Below are 9,747 nucleotides of genomic sequence, written 5' to 3'. Positions count from 1 at the left end.
CAAGAGCTTCATGTTATTAAACTAACAAAATGCATGAGTCTGATAGAGGTGGGATTCGAACCCACGCCTCCGAAGAAACTGGTGCCTAAAACCAGCGCCTTAGACCACTTGGCCACTCTATCTTAACACACTTGTCAACTCAGACAAATAAGCAAGAGCTTCATGTTATTAAACTAAGAAAATGCATGAGTCTGATAGAGGTGGGTTTCGAACCCACGCCTCCGAAGAGACTGGTGCCTTAAACCAGCGCCTTAGACCACTCGGCCACTCTACCTGAACACACACGTCAACTCAGACAAATAAGCAAGAGCTTCATGTTATTAAACTAACAAAATGCATGAGTCTGATAGAGGTGGGATTCGAACCCACGCCTCCGAAGAGACTGGTGCCTTAAACCAGCGCCTTAGACCACTCGGCCACTCTACCTGAACACACACGTCAACTCAGACAAATAAGCAAGAGCTTCATGTTATTAAACTAACAAAATGCATGAGTCTGAGAGAGGTGGGATTCGAACCCACGCCTCCGAAGAGACTGGTGCCTAAAACCAGCGCCTTAGACCACTCGGCCACTCTACCTGAACACACTTGTCAACTCAGACAAATAAGCAAGAGCTTCATGTTATTAAACTAAGAAAATGCATGAGTATGATAGAGGTGGGATTCGAACCCACGCCTCCGAAGAGACTGGTACCTGAAACCAGCGCCTTAGACCACTCGGCCACTCTACCTGGACAAACACTCGTCAACTAAGACAAATAAGCAAGAGCTTCATGTTATTAAACTAACAAAATGCATGAGTCTGATAGAGGTGGGATTCGAACCCACGCCTCCGAAGAAACTGGTTCCTAAAACCAGCGCCTTAGACCACTCGGCCACTCTACCTTAACACACTTGTCAACTCAGACAAATAAGCAAGAGCTTCATGTTATTAAACTAAGAAAATGCATGAGTCTGATAGAGGTGGGTTTCGAACCCACGCCTCCGAAGAGACTGGTGCCTTAAACCAGCGCCTTAGACCACTCGGCCACTCTACCTGAACACACACGTCAACTCAGACAAATAAGCAAGAGCTTCATGTTATTAAACTAACAAAATGCATGAGTCTGATAGAGGTGGGATTCGAACCCACGCCTCCGAAGAGACTGGTGCCTTAAACCAGCGCCTTAGACCACACGGCCACTCTAAATGAACACACTTTTCAACTCAGACAAATAAGCAAGAGCTTCATGTTATTAAGCTAAGATAATGCATGACTCTGATAGAGGTGGGATTCGAACCCACGCCTCCGAAGAGACTGGTGCCTTAAACCAGCGCCTCAGACCACTCGGCCACTCTACCTGAACACACTTTTCAACTCAGACAAATAAGCAAGAGCTTCATGTTATTAAACTAAGAAAATGCATGAGTCTGATAGAGGTGGGATTCTAACCCACGCCTCCGAAGAGACTGGTGCCTTAAACCAGCGCCTTAGACCACTCGGCCACTCTACCTGAATACACTTGTCAACTCAGACAAATAAGCAAGAGCTTCATGTTATTAAACTAAGAAAATGCATGAGTCTGATAGAGGTGGGTTTCGAACCCACGCCTCCGAAGAGACTGGTGCCTAAAACCAGCGCCTTAGACCACTCGGCCACTCTACCTGAACACACACGTCAACTCAGACAAATAAGCAAGAGCTTCATGTTATTAAACTAACAAAATGCATGAGTCTGATAGAGGTGGGATTCGAACCCACGCCTCCGAAGAGACTGGTGCCTAAAACCAGCACCTTAGACCACTCGGCCACTCTACCTGAACACACACGTCTTTTCAGACAAATAAGCAAGAGCTTCATGTTATTAAACTAACAAAATGCATGAGTCTGATAGAGGTGGGATTCGAACCCACGCCTCCGAAGAGACTGGTGCCTAAAACCAGCGCCTTAGACCACTCGGCCACTCTACCTGAACACACACGTCAACTCAGACAAATAAGCAAGAGCTTCATGTTATTAAACTAACAAAATGCATGAGTCTGATAGAGGTGGGATTCGAACCCACGCCTCCGAAGAGACTGGTGCCTAAAACCAGCGCCTTAGACCACTCGGCCACTCTACCTGAACACACTTGTCAACTCAGACAAATAAGCAAGAGCTTCATGTTATTAAACTAAGAAAATGCATGAGTCTGATAGAGGTGGGATTCGAACCCACGCCTCCGAAGAGACTGGTACCTGAAACCAGCGCCTTAGACCACTCGGCCACTCTACCTGGACAAACACTCGTCAACTAAGACAAATAAGCAAGAGCTTCATGTTATTAAACTAACAAAATGCATGAGTCTGATAGACGTGGGATTCGAACCCACGCCTCCGAAGAAACTGGTGCCTAAAACCAGCGCCTTAGACCACTCGGCCACTCTACCTTAACACACTTGTCAACTCAGACAAATAAGCAAGAGCTTCATGTTATTAAACTAAGAAAATGCATGAGTCTGATAGAGGTGGGTTTCGAACCCACGCCTCCGAAGAGACTGGTGCCTTAAACCAGCGCCTTAGACCACTCGGCCACTCTACCTGAACACACACGTCAACTCAGACAAATAAGCAAGAGCTTCATGTTATTAAACTAACAAAATGCATGAGTCTGATAGAGGTGGGATTCGAACCCACGCCTCCGAAGAGACTGGTGCCTTAAACCAGCGCCTTAGACCACACGGCCACTCTAAATGAACACACTTTTCAACTCAGACAAATAAGCAAGAGCTTCATGTTATTAAGCTAAGATAATGCATGACTCTGATAGAGGTGGGATTCGAACCCACGCCTCCGAAGAGACTGGTGCCTTAAACCAGCGCCTCAGACCACTCGGCCACTCTACCTGAACACACTTTTCAACTCAGACAAATAAGCAAGAGCTTCATGTTATTAAACTAAGAAAATGCATGAGTCTGATAGAGGTGGGATTCGAACCCACGCCTCCGAAGAGACTGGTGCCTTAAACCAGCGCCTTAGACCACTCGGCCACTCTACCTGAATACACTTGTCAACTCAGACAAATAAGCAAGAGCTTCATGTTATTAAACTAAGAAAATGCATGAGTCTGATAGAGGTGGGTTTCGAACCCACGCCTCCGAAGAGACTGGTGCCTAAAACCAGCGCCTTAGACCACTCGGCCACTCTACCTGAACACACACGTCAACTCAGACAAATAAGCAAGAGCTTCATGTTATTAAACTAACAAAATGCATGAGTCTGATAGAGGTGGGATTCGAACCCACGCCTCCGAAGAGACTGGTGCCTAAAACCAGCACCTTAGACCACTCGGCCACTCTACCTGAACACACACGTCTTTTCAGACAAATAAGCAAGAGCTTCATGTTATTAAACTAACAAAATGCATGAGTCTGATAGAGGTGGGATTCGAACCCACGCCTCCGAAGAGACTGGTGCCTAAAACCAGCGCCTTAGACCACTCGGCCACTCTACCTGAACACACACGTCAACTCAGACAAATAAGCAAGAGCTTCATGTTATTAAACTAACAAAATGCATGAGTCTGATAGAGGTGGGATTCGAACCCACGCCTCCGAAGAGACTGGTGCCTAAAACCAGCGCCTTAGACCACTCGGCCACTCTACCTGAACACACTTGTCAACTCAGACAAATAAGCAAGAGCTTCATGTTATTAAACTAAGAAAATGCATGAGTCTGATAGAGGTGGGATTCGAACCCACGCCTCCGAAGAGACTGGTGCCTTAAACCAGCGCCTTAGACCACACGGCCACTCTAAATGAATACACTTTTCACCTCAGACAAATAAGCAAGAGCTTCATGTTATTAAACTAAGATAATGCATGACTCTGATAGAGGTGGGATTCGAACCCACGCCTCCGAAGAGACTGGTGCCTAAAACCAGCGCCTTAGACCACTCGGCCACTCTACCTTAACACACTTGTCAACTCAGACAAATAAGCAAGAGCTTCATGTTATTAAACTAAGAAAATGCATGAGTCTGATAGAGGTGGGTTTCGAACCCACGCCTCCGAAGAGACTGGTGCCTTAAACCAGCGCCTTAGACCACTCGGCCACTCTACCTGAACACACATGTCAACTCAGACAAATAAGCAAGAGCTTCATGTTATTAAACTAACAAAATGCATGAGTCTGATAGAGGTGGGATTCGAACCCACGCCCTTGAAGAGACTGGTGCCTTAAACCAGCGCCTTAGACCACACGGCCACTCTAAATGAACACACTTTTCAACTCAGACAAATAAGCAAGAGCTTCATGTTATTAAGCTAAGATAATGCATGACTCTGATAGAGGTGGGATTCGAACCCACGCCTCCGAAGAGACTGGTGCCTTAAACCAGCGCCTCAGACCACTCGGCCACTCTACCTGAACACACTTTTCAACTCAGACAAATAAGCAAGAGCTTCATGTTATTAAACTAAGAAAATGCATGAGTCTGATAGAGGTGGGATTCGAACCCACGCCTCCGAAGAGACTGGTGCCTTAAACCAGCGCCTTAGACCACTCGGCCACTCTACCTGAATACACTTGTCAACTCAGACAAATAAGCAAGAGCTTCATGTTATTAAACTAAGAAAATGCATGAGTCTGATAGAGGTGGGTTTCGAACCCACGCCTCCGAAGAGACTGGTGCCTAAAACCAGCGCCTTAGACCACTCGGCCACTCTACCTGAACACACACGTCTTTTCAGACAAATAAGCAAGAGCTTCATGTTATTAAACTAACAAAATGCATGAGTCTGATAGAGGTGGGATTCGAACCCACGCCTCCGAAGAGACTGGTGCCTAAAACCAGCGCCTTAGACCACTCGGCCACTCTACCTGAACACACACGTCAAATCAGACAAATAAGCAAGAGCTTCATGTTATTAAACTAACAAAATGCATGAGTCTGATAGAGGTGGGATTCGAACCCACGCCTCCGAAGAAACTGGTGCCTAAAACCAGCGCCTTAGACCACTCGGCCACTCTACCTTAACACACTTGTCAACTCAGACAAATAAGCAAGAGCTTCATGTTATTAAACTAAGAAAATGCATGAGTCTGATAGAGGTGAGTTTCGAACCCACGCCTCCGAAGAGACTGGTACCTGAAACCAGCGCCTTAGACCACTCGGCCACTCTACCTGAACACACACGTCAACTCAGACAAATAAGCAAGAGCTTCATGTTATTAAACTAACAAAATGCATGAGTCTGATAGAGGTGGGATTCGAACCCACGCCTCCGAAGAGACTGGTGCCTAAAACCAGCGCCTTAGACCACTCGGCCACTCTACCTGAACACACTTGTCAACTCAGACAAATAAGCAAGAGCTTCATGTTATTAAACTAAGAAAATGCATGAGTCTGATAGAGGTGGGATTCGAACCCACGCCTCCGAAGAGACTGGTGCCTTAAACCAGCGCCTTAGACCACACGGCCACTCTAAATGAATACACTTTTCACCTCAGACAAATAAGCAAGAGCTTCATGTTATTAAACTAAGATAATGCATGACTCTGATAGAGGTGGGATTCGAACCCACGCCTCCGAAGAGACTGGTGCCTAAAACCAGCGCCTTAGACCACTCGGCCACTCTACCTTAACACACTTGTCAACTCAGACAAATAAGCAAGAGCTTCATGTTATTAAACTAAGAAAATGCATGAGTCTGATAGAGGTGGGTTTCGAACCCACGCCTCCGAAGAGACTGGTGCCTTAAACCAGCGCCTTAGACCACTCGGCCACTCTACCTGAACACACATGTCAACTCAGACAAATAAGCAAGAGCTTCATGTTATTAAACTAACAAAATGCATGAGTCTGATAGAGGTGGGATTCGAACCCACGCCCTTGAAGAGACTGGTGCCTTAAACCAGCGCCTTAGACCACACGGCCACTCTAAATGAACACACTTTTCAACTCAGACAAATAAGCAAGAGCTTCATGTTATTAAGCTAAGATAATGCATGACTCTGATAGAGGTGGGATTCGAACCCACGCCTCCGAAGAGACTGGTGCCTTAAACCAGCGCCTCAGACCACTCGGCCACTCTACCTGAACACACTTTTCAACTCAGACAAATAAGCAAGAGCTTCATGTTATTAAACTAAGAAAATGCATGAGTCTGATAGAGGTGGGATTCGAACCCACGCCTCCGAAGAGACTGGTGCCTTAAACCAGCGCCTTAGACCACTCGGCCACTCTACCTGAATACACTTGTCAACTCAGACAAATAAGCAAGAGCTTCATGTTATTAAACTAAGAAAATGCATGAGTCTGATAGAGGTGGGTTTCGAACCCACGCCTCCGAAGAGACTGGTGCCTAAAACCAGCGCCTTAGACCACTCGGCCACTCTACCTGAACACACACGTCAACTCAGACAAATAAGCAAGAGCTTCATGTTATTAAACTAACAAAATGCATGAGTCTGATAGAGGTGGGATTCGAACCCACGCCTCCGAAGAGACTGGTGCCTAAAACCAGCACCTTAGACCACTCGGCCACTCTACCTGAACACACACGTCTTTTCAGACAAATAAGCAAGAGCTTCATGTTATTAAACTAACAAAATGCATGAGTCTGATAGAGGTGGGATTCGAACCCACGCCTCCGAAGAGACTGGTGCCTAAAACCAGCGCCTTAGACCACTCGGCCACTCTACCTGAACACACACGTCAAATCAGACAAATAAGCAAGAGCTTCATGTTATTAAACTAACAAAATGCATGAGTCTGATAGAGGTGGGATTCGAACCCACGCCTCCGAAGAAACTGGTGCCTAAAACCAGCGCCTTAGACCACTCGGCCACTCTACCTTAACACACTTGTCAACTCAGACAAATAAGCAAGAGCTTCATGTTATTAAACTAAGAAAATGCATGAGTCTGATAGAGGTGGGTTTCGAACCCACGCCTCCGAAGAGACTGGTGCCTTAAACCAGCGCCTTAGACCACTCGGCCACTCTACCTGAACACATACGTCAACTCAGACAAATAAGCAAGAGCTTCATGTTATTAAACTAACAAAATGCATGAGTCTGATAGAGGTGGGATTCGAACCCACGCCTCCGAAGAGACTGGTGCCTTAAACCAGCGCCTTAGACCACACGGCCACTCTAAATGAACACACTTTTCAACTCAGACAAATAAGCAAGAGCTTCATGTTATTAAGCTAAGATAATGCATGACTCTGATAGAGGTGGGATTCGAACCCACGCCTCCGAAGAGACTGGTGCCTTAAACCAGCGCCTCAGACCACTCGGCCACTCTACCTGAACACACTTTTCAACTCAGACAAATAAGCAAGAGCTTCATGTTATTAAACTAAGAAAATGCATGAGTCTGATAGAGGTGGGATTCGAACCCACGCCTCCGAAGAGACTGGTGCCTTAAACCAGCGCCTTAGACCACTCGGCCACTCTACCTGAATACACTTGTCAACTCAGACAAATAAGCAAGAGCTTCATGTTATTAAACTAAGAAAATGCATGAGTCTGATAGAGGTGGGTTTCGAACCCACGCCTCCGAAGAGACTGGTGCCTAAAACCAGCGCCTTAGACCACTCGGCCACTCTACCTGAACACACACGTCAACTCAGACAAATAAGCAAGAGCTTCATGTTATTAAACTAACAAAATGCATGAGTCTGATAGAGGTGGGATTCGAACCCACGCCTCCGAAGAGACTGGTGCCTTAAACCAGCGCCTTAGACCACACGGCCACTCTAAATGAACACACTTTTCAACTCAGACAAATAAGCAAGAGCTTCATGTTATTAAACTAATATAATGCATGACTCTGATAGAGGTGGGATTCGAACCCACGCCTCCGAAGAGACTGGTGCCTTAAACCAGCGCCTCAGACCACTCGGCCACTCTACCTGAACACACTTTTCAACTCAGACAAATAAGCAAGAGCTTCATGTTATTAAACTAAGAAAATGCATGAGTCTGATAGAGGTGGGATTCGAACCCACGCCTCCGAAGAGACTGGTGCCTTAAACCAGCGCCTTAGACCACTCGGCCACTCTACCTGAATACACTTGTCAACTCAGACAAATAAGCAAGAGCTTCATGTTATTAAACTAACAAAATGCATGAGTCTGATAGAGGTGGGATTCGAACAAACGCCTCCGAAGAGACTGGTGCCTAAAACCAGCGCCTTAGACCACTCGGCCACTCTACCTGAACACACACGTCTTTTCAGACAAATAAGCAAGAGCTTCATGTTATTAAACTAACAAAATGCATGAGTCTGATAGAGGTGGGATTCGAACCCACGCCTCCGAAGAGACTGGTGCCTAAAACCAGCGCCTTAGACCACTCGGCCACTCTACCTGAACACACACGTCAACTCAGACAAATAAGCAAGAGCTTCATGTTATTAAACTAACAAAATGCATGAGTCTGATAGAGGTTGGATTCGAACCCACGCCTCCGAAGAGACTGGTGCCTAAAACCAGCGCCTTAGACCACTCGGCCACTCTACCTGAACACACTTGTCAACTCAGACAAATAAGCAAGAGCTTCATGTTATTAAACTTAGAAAATGCATGAGTCTGAAAGAGGTGGGATTCGAACCCACGCCTCCGAAGAGACTGGTGCCTTAAACCAGCGCCTTAGACCACACGGCCACTCTAAATGAACACACTTGTCAACTCAGACAAATAAGCAAGAGCTTCATGTTATTAAACTAAGAAAATGCATGAGTCTGATAGAGGTGGGATTCGAACCCACGCCTCCGAAGAGACTGGTGCCTTAAACCAGCGCCTTAGACCACTCGGCCACTCTACCTGAACACACTTGTCAACTCAGACAAATAAGCAAGAGCTTCATGTTATTAAACTAAGAAAATGCATGAGTCTGATAGAGGTGGGTTTCGAACCCACGCCTCCGAAGAGACTGGTGCCTTAAACCAGCGCCTTAAACCACTCGGCCACTCTACCTGAACACACACGTCTTTTCAGACAAATAAGCAAGAGCTTCATGTTATTAAACTATGAAAATGCACGAATCTGATAGAGGTGGGATTCGAACCCACGCCTCCGAAGAGACTGGTGCCTAAAACCAGCGCCTTAGACCACTCGGCCACTCTACCTGAACAAACACGTCAACTAAGACAAATAAGCAAGAGCTTCATGTTATTAAACTAACAAAATGCATGAGTCTGATAGAGGTGGGATTCGAACCCACGCCTCCGAAGAAACTGGTGCCTAAAACCAGCGCCTTAGACCACTCGGCCACTCTACCTGAACACACACGTCAACTAAGACAAATAAGCAAGAGCTTCATGTTATGAAATTAACAAAATGCATGAGTCTGATAGAGGTGGGATTCGAACCCACGCCTTCGAAGAGACCGGTGCCTAAAACCAGCGCCTTAGACCACTCGGCCACTCTACCTGAAAACAAAAGTAAACTCAGTCTATTAAGCAAAATCTTCACTTTAAAATTCTTAAAAACACAACAGACTGATAGAGGTGAGATTCGAAACCACGCCTCCGAAGAGACTGGTACCTGAAACCAGCACCTTAGACCACACGGCCACTCTAAATGAACACACTTTTCAACTCAGACAAATAAGCAAGAGCTTCATGTTATTAAACTAAGATAATGCATGAGTCTGATAGAGGTGGGATTCGAACCCACGCCTCCGAAGAGACTGGTGCCTTAAACCAGCGCCTTAGACCACTCGGCCACTCTACCTGAACACACTTGTCAACTCAGACAAATAAGCAAGAGCTTCATGTTA

The 9,747-nt window shown here is 46.1% G+C and overlaps 53 non-coding genes across 53 annotated transcripts; all 53 read right to left on the bottom strand.

Annotated features, from left to right (window-relative positions):
* Positions 1-40: 40 nt before the first annotated feature.
* TRNAL-UAG (transfer RNA leucine (anticodon UAG)) lies at positions 41-122 on the bottom strand. The gene has a single exon. It is a non-coding gene; the product is annotated as a tRNA-Leu (tRNA).
* Positions 123-192: 70 nt separating this feature from the next.
* On the bottom strand, positions 193-274 carry TRNAL-AAG (transfer RNA leucine (anticodon AAG)). Its single transcript has one exon. It is a non-coding gene; the product is annotated as a tRNA-Leu (tRNA).
* A 70-nt stretch (positions 275-344) lies between these two features.
* TRNAL-AAG (transfer RNA leucine (anticodon AAG)) lies at positions 345-426 on the bottom strand. Its single transcript has one exon. It is a non-coding gene; the product is annotated as a tRNA-Leu (tRNA).
* A 70-nt stretch (positions 427-496) lies between these two features.
* TRNAL-UAG (transfer RNA leucine (anticodon UAG)) lies at positions 497-578 on the bottom strand. The gene has a single exon. It is a non-coding gene; the product is annotated as a tRNA-Leu (tRNA).
* A 70-nt stretch (positions 579-648) lies between these two features.
* On the bottom strand, positions 649-730 carry TRNAL-CAG (transfer RNA leucine (anticodon CAG)). The gene has a single exon. It is a non-coding gene; the product is annotated as a tRNA-Leu (tRNA).
* A 72-nt stretch (positions 731-802) lies between these two features.
* Positions 803-884, bottom strand: TRNAL-UAG (transfer RNA leucine (anticodon UAG)). Its single transcript has one exon. It is a non-coding gene; the product is annotated as a tRNA-Leu (tRNA).
* Positions 885-954: 70 nt separating this feature from the next.
* On the bottom strand, positions 955-1,036 carry TRNAL-AAG (transfer RNA leucine (anticodon AAG)). Its single transcript has one exon. It is a non-coding gene; the product is annotated as a tRNA-Leu (tRNA).
* Positions 1,037-1,258: 222 nt separating this feature from the next.
* On the bottom strand, positions 1,259-1,340 carry TRNAL-AAG (transfer RNA leucine (anticodon AAG)). Its single transcript has one exon. It is a non-coding gene; the product is annotated as a tRNA-Leu (tRNA).
* A 70-nt stretch (positions 1,341-1,410) lies between these two features.
* On the bottom strand, positions 1,411-1,492 carry TRNAL-AAG (transfer RNA leucine (anticodon AAG)). The gene has a single exon. It is a non-coding gene; the product is annotated as a tRNA-Leu (tRNA).
* A 70-nt stretch (positions 1,493-1,562) lies between these two features.
* TRNAL-UAG (transfer RNA leucine (anticodon UAG)) lies at positions 1,563-1,644 on the bottom strand. Its single transcript has one exon. It is a non-coding gene; the product is annotated as a tRNA-Leu (tRNA).
* Positions 1,645-1,714: 70 nt separating this feature from the next.
* TRNAL-UAG (transfer RNA leucine (anticodon UAG)) lies at positions 1,715-1,796 on the bottom strand. The gene has a single exon. It is a non-coding gene; the product is annotated as a tRNA-Leu (tRNA).
* A 70-nt stretch (positions 1,797-1,866) lies between these two features.
* TRNAL-UAG (transfer RNA leucine (anticodon UAG)) lies at positions 1,867-1,948 on the bottom strand. Its single transcript has one exon. It is a non-coding gene; the product is annotated as a tRNA-Leu (tRNA).
* A 70-nt stretch (positions 1,949-2,018) lies between these two features.
* TRNAL-UAG (transfer RNA leucine (anticodon UAG)) lies at positions 2,019-2,100 on the bottom strand. Its single transcript has one exon. It is a non-coding gene; the product is annotated as a tRNA-Leu (tRNA).
* Positions 2,101-2,170: 70 nt separating this feature from the next.
* On the bottom strand, positions 2,171-2,252 carry TRNAL-CAG (transfer RNA leucine (anticodon CAG)). The gene has a single exon. It is a non-coding gene; the product is annotated as a tRNA-Leu (tRNA).
* A 72-nt stretch (positions 2,253-2,324) lies between these two features.
* TRNAL-UAG (transfer RNA leucine (anticodon UAG)) lies at positions 2,325-2,406 on the bottom strand. The gene has a single exon. It is a non-coding gene; the product is annotated as a tRNA-Leu (tRNA).
* A 70-nt stretch (positions 2,407-2,476) lies between these two features.
* TRNAL-AAG (transfer RNA leucine (anticodon AAG)) lies at positions 2,477-2,558 on the bottom strand. Its single transcript has one exon. It is a non-coding gene; the product is annotated as a tRNA-Leu (tRNA).
* Positions 2,559-2,780: 222 nt separating this feature from the next.
* Positions 2,781-2,862, bottom strand: TRNAL-AAG (transfer RNA leucine (anticodon AAG)). Its single transcript has one exon. It is a non-coding gene; the product is annotated as a tRNA-Leu (tRNA).
* Positions 2,863-2,932: 70 nt separating this feature from the next.
* On the bottom strand, positions 2,933-3,014 carry TRNAL-AAG (transfer RNA leucine (anticodon AAG)). The gene has a single exon. It is a non-coding gene; the product is annotated as a tRNA-Leu (tRNA).
* A 70-nt stretch (positions 3,015-3,084) lies between these two features.
* On the bottom strand, positions 3,085-3,166 carry TRNAL-UAG (transfer RNA leucine (anticodon UAG)). Its single transcript has one exon. It is a non-coding gene; the product is annotated as a tRNA-Leu (tRNA).
* A 70-nt stretch (positions 3,167-3,236) lies between these two features.
* Positions 3,237-3,318, bottom strand: TRNAL-UAG (transfer RNA leucine (anticodon UAG)). The gene has a single exon. It is a non-coding gene; the product is annotated as a tRNA-Leu (tRNA).
* Positions 3,319-3,388: 70 nt separating this feature from the next.
* On the bottom strand, positions 3,389-3,470 carry TRNAL-UAG (transfer RNA leucine (anticodon UAG)). The gene has a single exon. It is a non-coding gene; the product is annotated as a tRNA-Leu (tRNA).
* A 70-nt stretch (positions 3,471-3,540) lies between these two features.
* On the bottom strand, positions 3,541-3,622 carry TRNAL-UAG (transfer RNA leucine (anticodon UAG)). The gene has a single exon. It is a non-coding gene; the product is annotated as a tRNA-Leu (tRNA).
* Positions 3,623-3,844: 222 nt separating this feature from the next.
* Positions 3,845-3,926, bottom strand: TRNAL-UAG (transfer RNA leucine (anticodon UAG)). Its single transcript has one exon. It is a non-coding gene; the product is annotated as a tRNA-Leu (tRNA).
* Positions 3,927-3,996: 70 nt separating this feature from the next.
* TRNAL-AAG (transfer RNA leucine (anticodon AAG)) lies at positions 3,997-4,078 on the bottom strand. Its single transcript has one exon. It is a non-coding gene; the product is annotated as a tRNA-Leu (tRNA).
* Positions 4,079-4,300: 222 nt separating this feature from the next.
* On the bottom strand, positions 4,301-4,382 carry TRNAL-AAG (transfer RNA leucine (anticodon AAG)). The gene has a single exon. It is a non-coding gene; the product is annotated as a tRNA-Leu (tRNA).
* Positions 4,383-4,452: 70 nt separating this feature from the next.
* Positions 4,453-4,534, bottom strand: TRNAL-AAG (transfer RNA leucine (anticodon AAG)). The gene has a single exon. It is a non-coding gene; the product is annotated as a tRNA-Leu (tRNA).
* Positions 4,535-4,604: 70 nt separating this feature from the next.
* On the bottom strand, positions 4,605-4,686 carry TRNAL-UAG (transfer RNA leucine (anticodon UAG)). Its single transcript has one exon. It is a non-coding gene; the product is annotated as a tRNA-Leu (tRNA).
* A 70-nt stretch (positions 4,687-4,756) lies between these two features.
* TRNAL-UAG (transfer RNA leucine (anticodon UAG)) lies at positions 4,757-4,838 on the bottom strand. The gene has a single exon. It is a non-coding gene; the product is annotated as a tRNA-Leu (tRNA).
* Positions 4,839-4,908: 70 nt separating this feature from the next.
* On the bottom strand, positions 4,909-4,990 carry TRNAL-UAG (transfer RNA leucine (anticodon UAG)). Its single transcript has one exon. It is a non-coding gene; the product is annotated as a tRNA-Leu (tRNA).
* A 70-nt stretch (positions 4,991-5,060) lies between these two features.
* On the bottom strand, positions 5,061-5,142 carry TRNAL-CAG (transfer RNA leucine (anticodon CAG)). The gene has a single exon. It is a non-coding gene; the product is annotated as a tRNA-Leu (tRNA).
* A 70-nt stretch (positions 5,143-5,212) lies between these two features.
* TRNAL-UAG (transfer RNA leucine (anticodon UAG)) lies at positions 5,213-5,294 on the bottom strand. Its single transcript has one exon. It is a non-coding gene; the product is annotated as a tRNA-Leu (tRNA).
* A 222-nt stretch (positions 5,295-5,516) lies between these two features.
* On the bottom strand, positions 5,517-5,598 carry TRNAL-UAG (transfer RNA leucine (anticodon UAG)). Its single transcript has one exon. It is a non-coding gene; the product is annotated as a tRNA-Leu (tRNA).
* A 70-nt stretch (positions 5,599-5,668) lies between these two features.
* On the bottom strand, positions 5,669-5,750 carry TRNAL-AAG (transfer RNA leucine (anticodon AAG)). The gene has a single exon. It is a non-coding gene; the product is annotated as a tRNA-Leu (tRNA).
* A 222-nt stretch (positions 5,751-5,972) lies between these two features.
* On the bottom strand, positions 5,973-6,054 carry TRNAL-AAG (transfer RNA leucine (anticodon AAG)). The gene has a single exon. It is a non-coding gene; the product is annotated as a tRNA-Leu (tRNA).
* Positions 6,055-6,124: 70 nt separating this feature from the next.
* On the bottom strand, positions 6,125-6,206 carry TRNAL-AAG (transfer RNA leucine (anticodon AAG)). Its single transcript has one exon. It is a non-coding gene; the product is annotated as a tRNA-Leu (tRNA).
* A 70-nt stretch (positions 6,207-6,276) lies between these two features.
* On the bottom strand, positions 6,277-6,358 carry TRNAL-UAG (transfer RNA leucine (anticodon UAG)). The gene has a single exon. It is a non-coding gene; the product is annotated as a tRNA-Leu (tRNA).
* A 70-nt stretch (positions 6,359-6,428) lies between these two features.
* On the bottom strand, positions 6,429-6,510 carry TRNAL-UAG (transfer RNA leucine (anticodon UAG)). Its single transcript has one exon. It is a non-coding gene; the product is annotated as a tRNA-Leu (tRNA).
* Positions 6,511-6,580: 70 nt separating this feature from the next.
* On the bottom strand, positions 6,581-6,662 carry TRNAL-UAG (transfer RNA leucine (anticodon UAG)). Its single transcript has one exon. It is a non-coding gene; the product is annotated as a tRNA-Leu (tRNA).
* Positions 6,663-6,732: 70 nt separating this feature from the next.
* Positions 6,733-6,814, bottom strand: TRNAL-UAG (transfer RNA leucine (anticodon UAG)). Its single transcript has one exon. It is a non-coding gene; the product is annotated as a tRNA-Leu (tRNA).
* Positions 6,815-6,884: 70 nt separating this feature from the next.
* TRNAL-AAG (transfer RNA leucine (anticodon AAG)) lies at positions 6,885-6,966 on the bottom strand. Its single transcript has one exon. It is a non-coding gene; the product is annotated as a tRNA-Leu (tRNA).
* Positions 6,967-7,188: 222 nt separating this feature from the next.
* TRNAL-AAG (transfer RNA leucine (anticodon AAG)) lies at positions 7,189-7,270 on the bottom strand. The gene has a single exon. It is a non-coding gene; the product is annotated as a tRNA-Leu (tRNA).
* Positions 7,271-7,340: 70 nt separating this feature from the next.
* TRNAL-AAG (transfer RNA leucine (anticodon AAG)) lies at positions 7,341-7,422 on the bottom strand. Its single transcript has one exon. It is a non-coding gene; the product is annotated as a tRNA-Leu (tRNA).
* A 70-nt stretch (positions 7,423-7,492) lies between these two features.
* On the bottom strand, positions 7,493-7,574 carry TRNAL-UAG (transfer RNA leucine (anticodon UAG)). The gene has a single exon. It is a non-coding gene; the product is annotated as a tRNA-Leu (tRNA).
* Positions 7,575-7,796: 222 nt separating this feature from the next.
* Positions 7,797-7,878, bottom strand: TRNAL-AAG (transfer RNA leucine (anticodon AAG)). Its single transcript has one exon. It is a non-coding gene; the product is annotated as a tRNA-Leu (tRNA).
* Positions 7,879-7,948: 70 nt separating this feature from the next.
* On the bottom strand, positions 7,949-8,030 carry TRNAL-AAG (transfer RNA leucine (anticodon AAG)). Its single transcript has one exon. It is a non-coding gene; the product is annotated as a tRNA-Leu (tRNA).
* A 222-nt stretch (positions 8,031-8,252) lies between these two features.
* TRNAL-UAG (transfer RNA leucine (anticodon UAG)) lies at positions 8,253-8,334 on the bottom strand. The gene has a single exon. It is a non-coding gene; the product is annotated as a tRNA-Leu (tRNA).
* Positions 8,335-8,404: 70 nt separating this feature from the next.
* On the bottom strand, positions 8,405-8,486 carry TRNAL-UAG (transfer RNA leucine (anticodon UAG)). The gene has a single exon. It is a non-coding gene; the product is annotated as a tRNA-Leu (tRNA).
* A 222-nt stretch (positions 8,487-8,708) lies between these two features.
* Positions 8,709-8,790, bottom strand: TRNAL-AAG (transfer RNA leucine (anticodon AAG)). The gene has a single exon. It is a non-coding gene; the product is annotated as a tRNA-Leu (tRNA).
* A 70-nt stretch (positions 8,791-8,860) lies between these two features.
* Positions 8,861-8,942, bottom strand: TRNAL-AAG (transfer RNA leucine (anticodon AAG)). The gene has a single exon. It is a non-coding gene; the product is annotated as a tRNA-Leu (tRNA).
* Positions 8,943-9,012: 70 nt separating this feature from the next.
* Positions 9,013-9,094, bottom strand: TRNAL-UAG (transfer RNA leucine (anticodon UAG)). The gene has a single exon. It is a non-coding gene; the product is annotated as a tRNA-Leu (tRNA).
* A 70-nt stretch (positions 9,095-9,164) lies between these two features.
* Positions 9,165-9,246, bottom strand: TRNAL-UAG (transfer RNA leucine (anticodon UAG)). The gene has a single exon. It is a non-coding gene; the product is annotated as a tRNA-Leu (tRNA).
* A 70-nt stretch (positions 9,247-9,316) lies between these two features.
* On the bottom strand, positions 9,317-9,398 carry TRNAL-UAG (transfer RNA leucine (anticodon UAG)). Its single transcript has one exon. It is a non-coding gene; the product is annotated as a tRNA-Leu (tRNA).
* Positions 9,399-9,619: 221 nt separating this feature from the next.
* TRNAL-AAG (transfer RNA leucine (anticodon AAG)) lies at positions 9,620-9,701 on the bottom strand. The gene has a single exon. It is a non-coding gene; the product is annotated as a tRNA-Leu (tRNA).
* Positions 9,702-9,747: the final 46 nt, after the last annotated feature.

The sequence above is a fragment of the Phalangium opilio genome, unplaced genomic scaffold (assembly GCF_054372755.1).
Source record: "Phalangium opilio isolate 3A_F unplaced genomic scaffold, DU_Popi_V2 ptg000031l_1, whole genome shotgun sequence".
Taxonomy (NCBI): domain Eukaryota; kingdom Metazoa; phylum Arthropoda; class Arachnida; order Opiliones; family Phalangiidae; genus Phalangium; species Phalangium opilio.
Note: the sequence above shows the minus strand (reverse complement) of the source record. Positions and strands in the feature narration are given on the sequence as shown.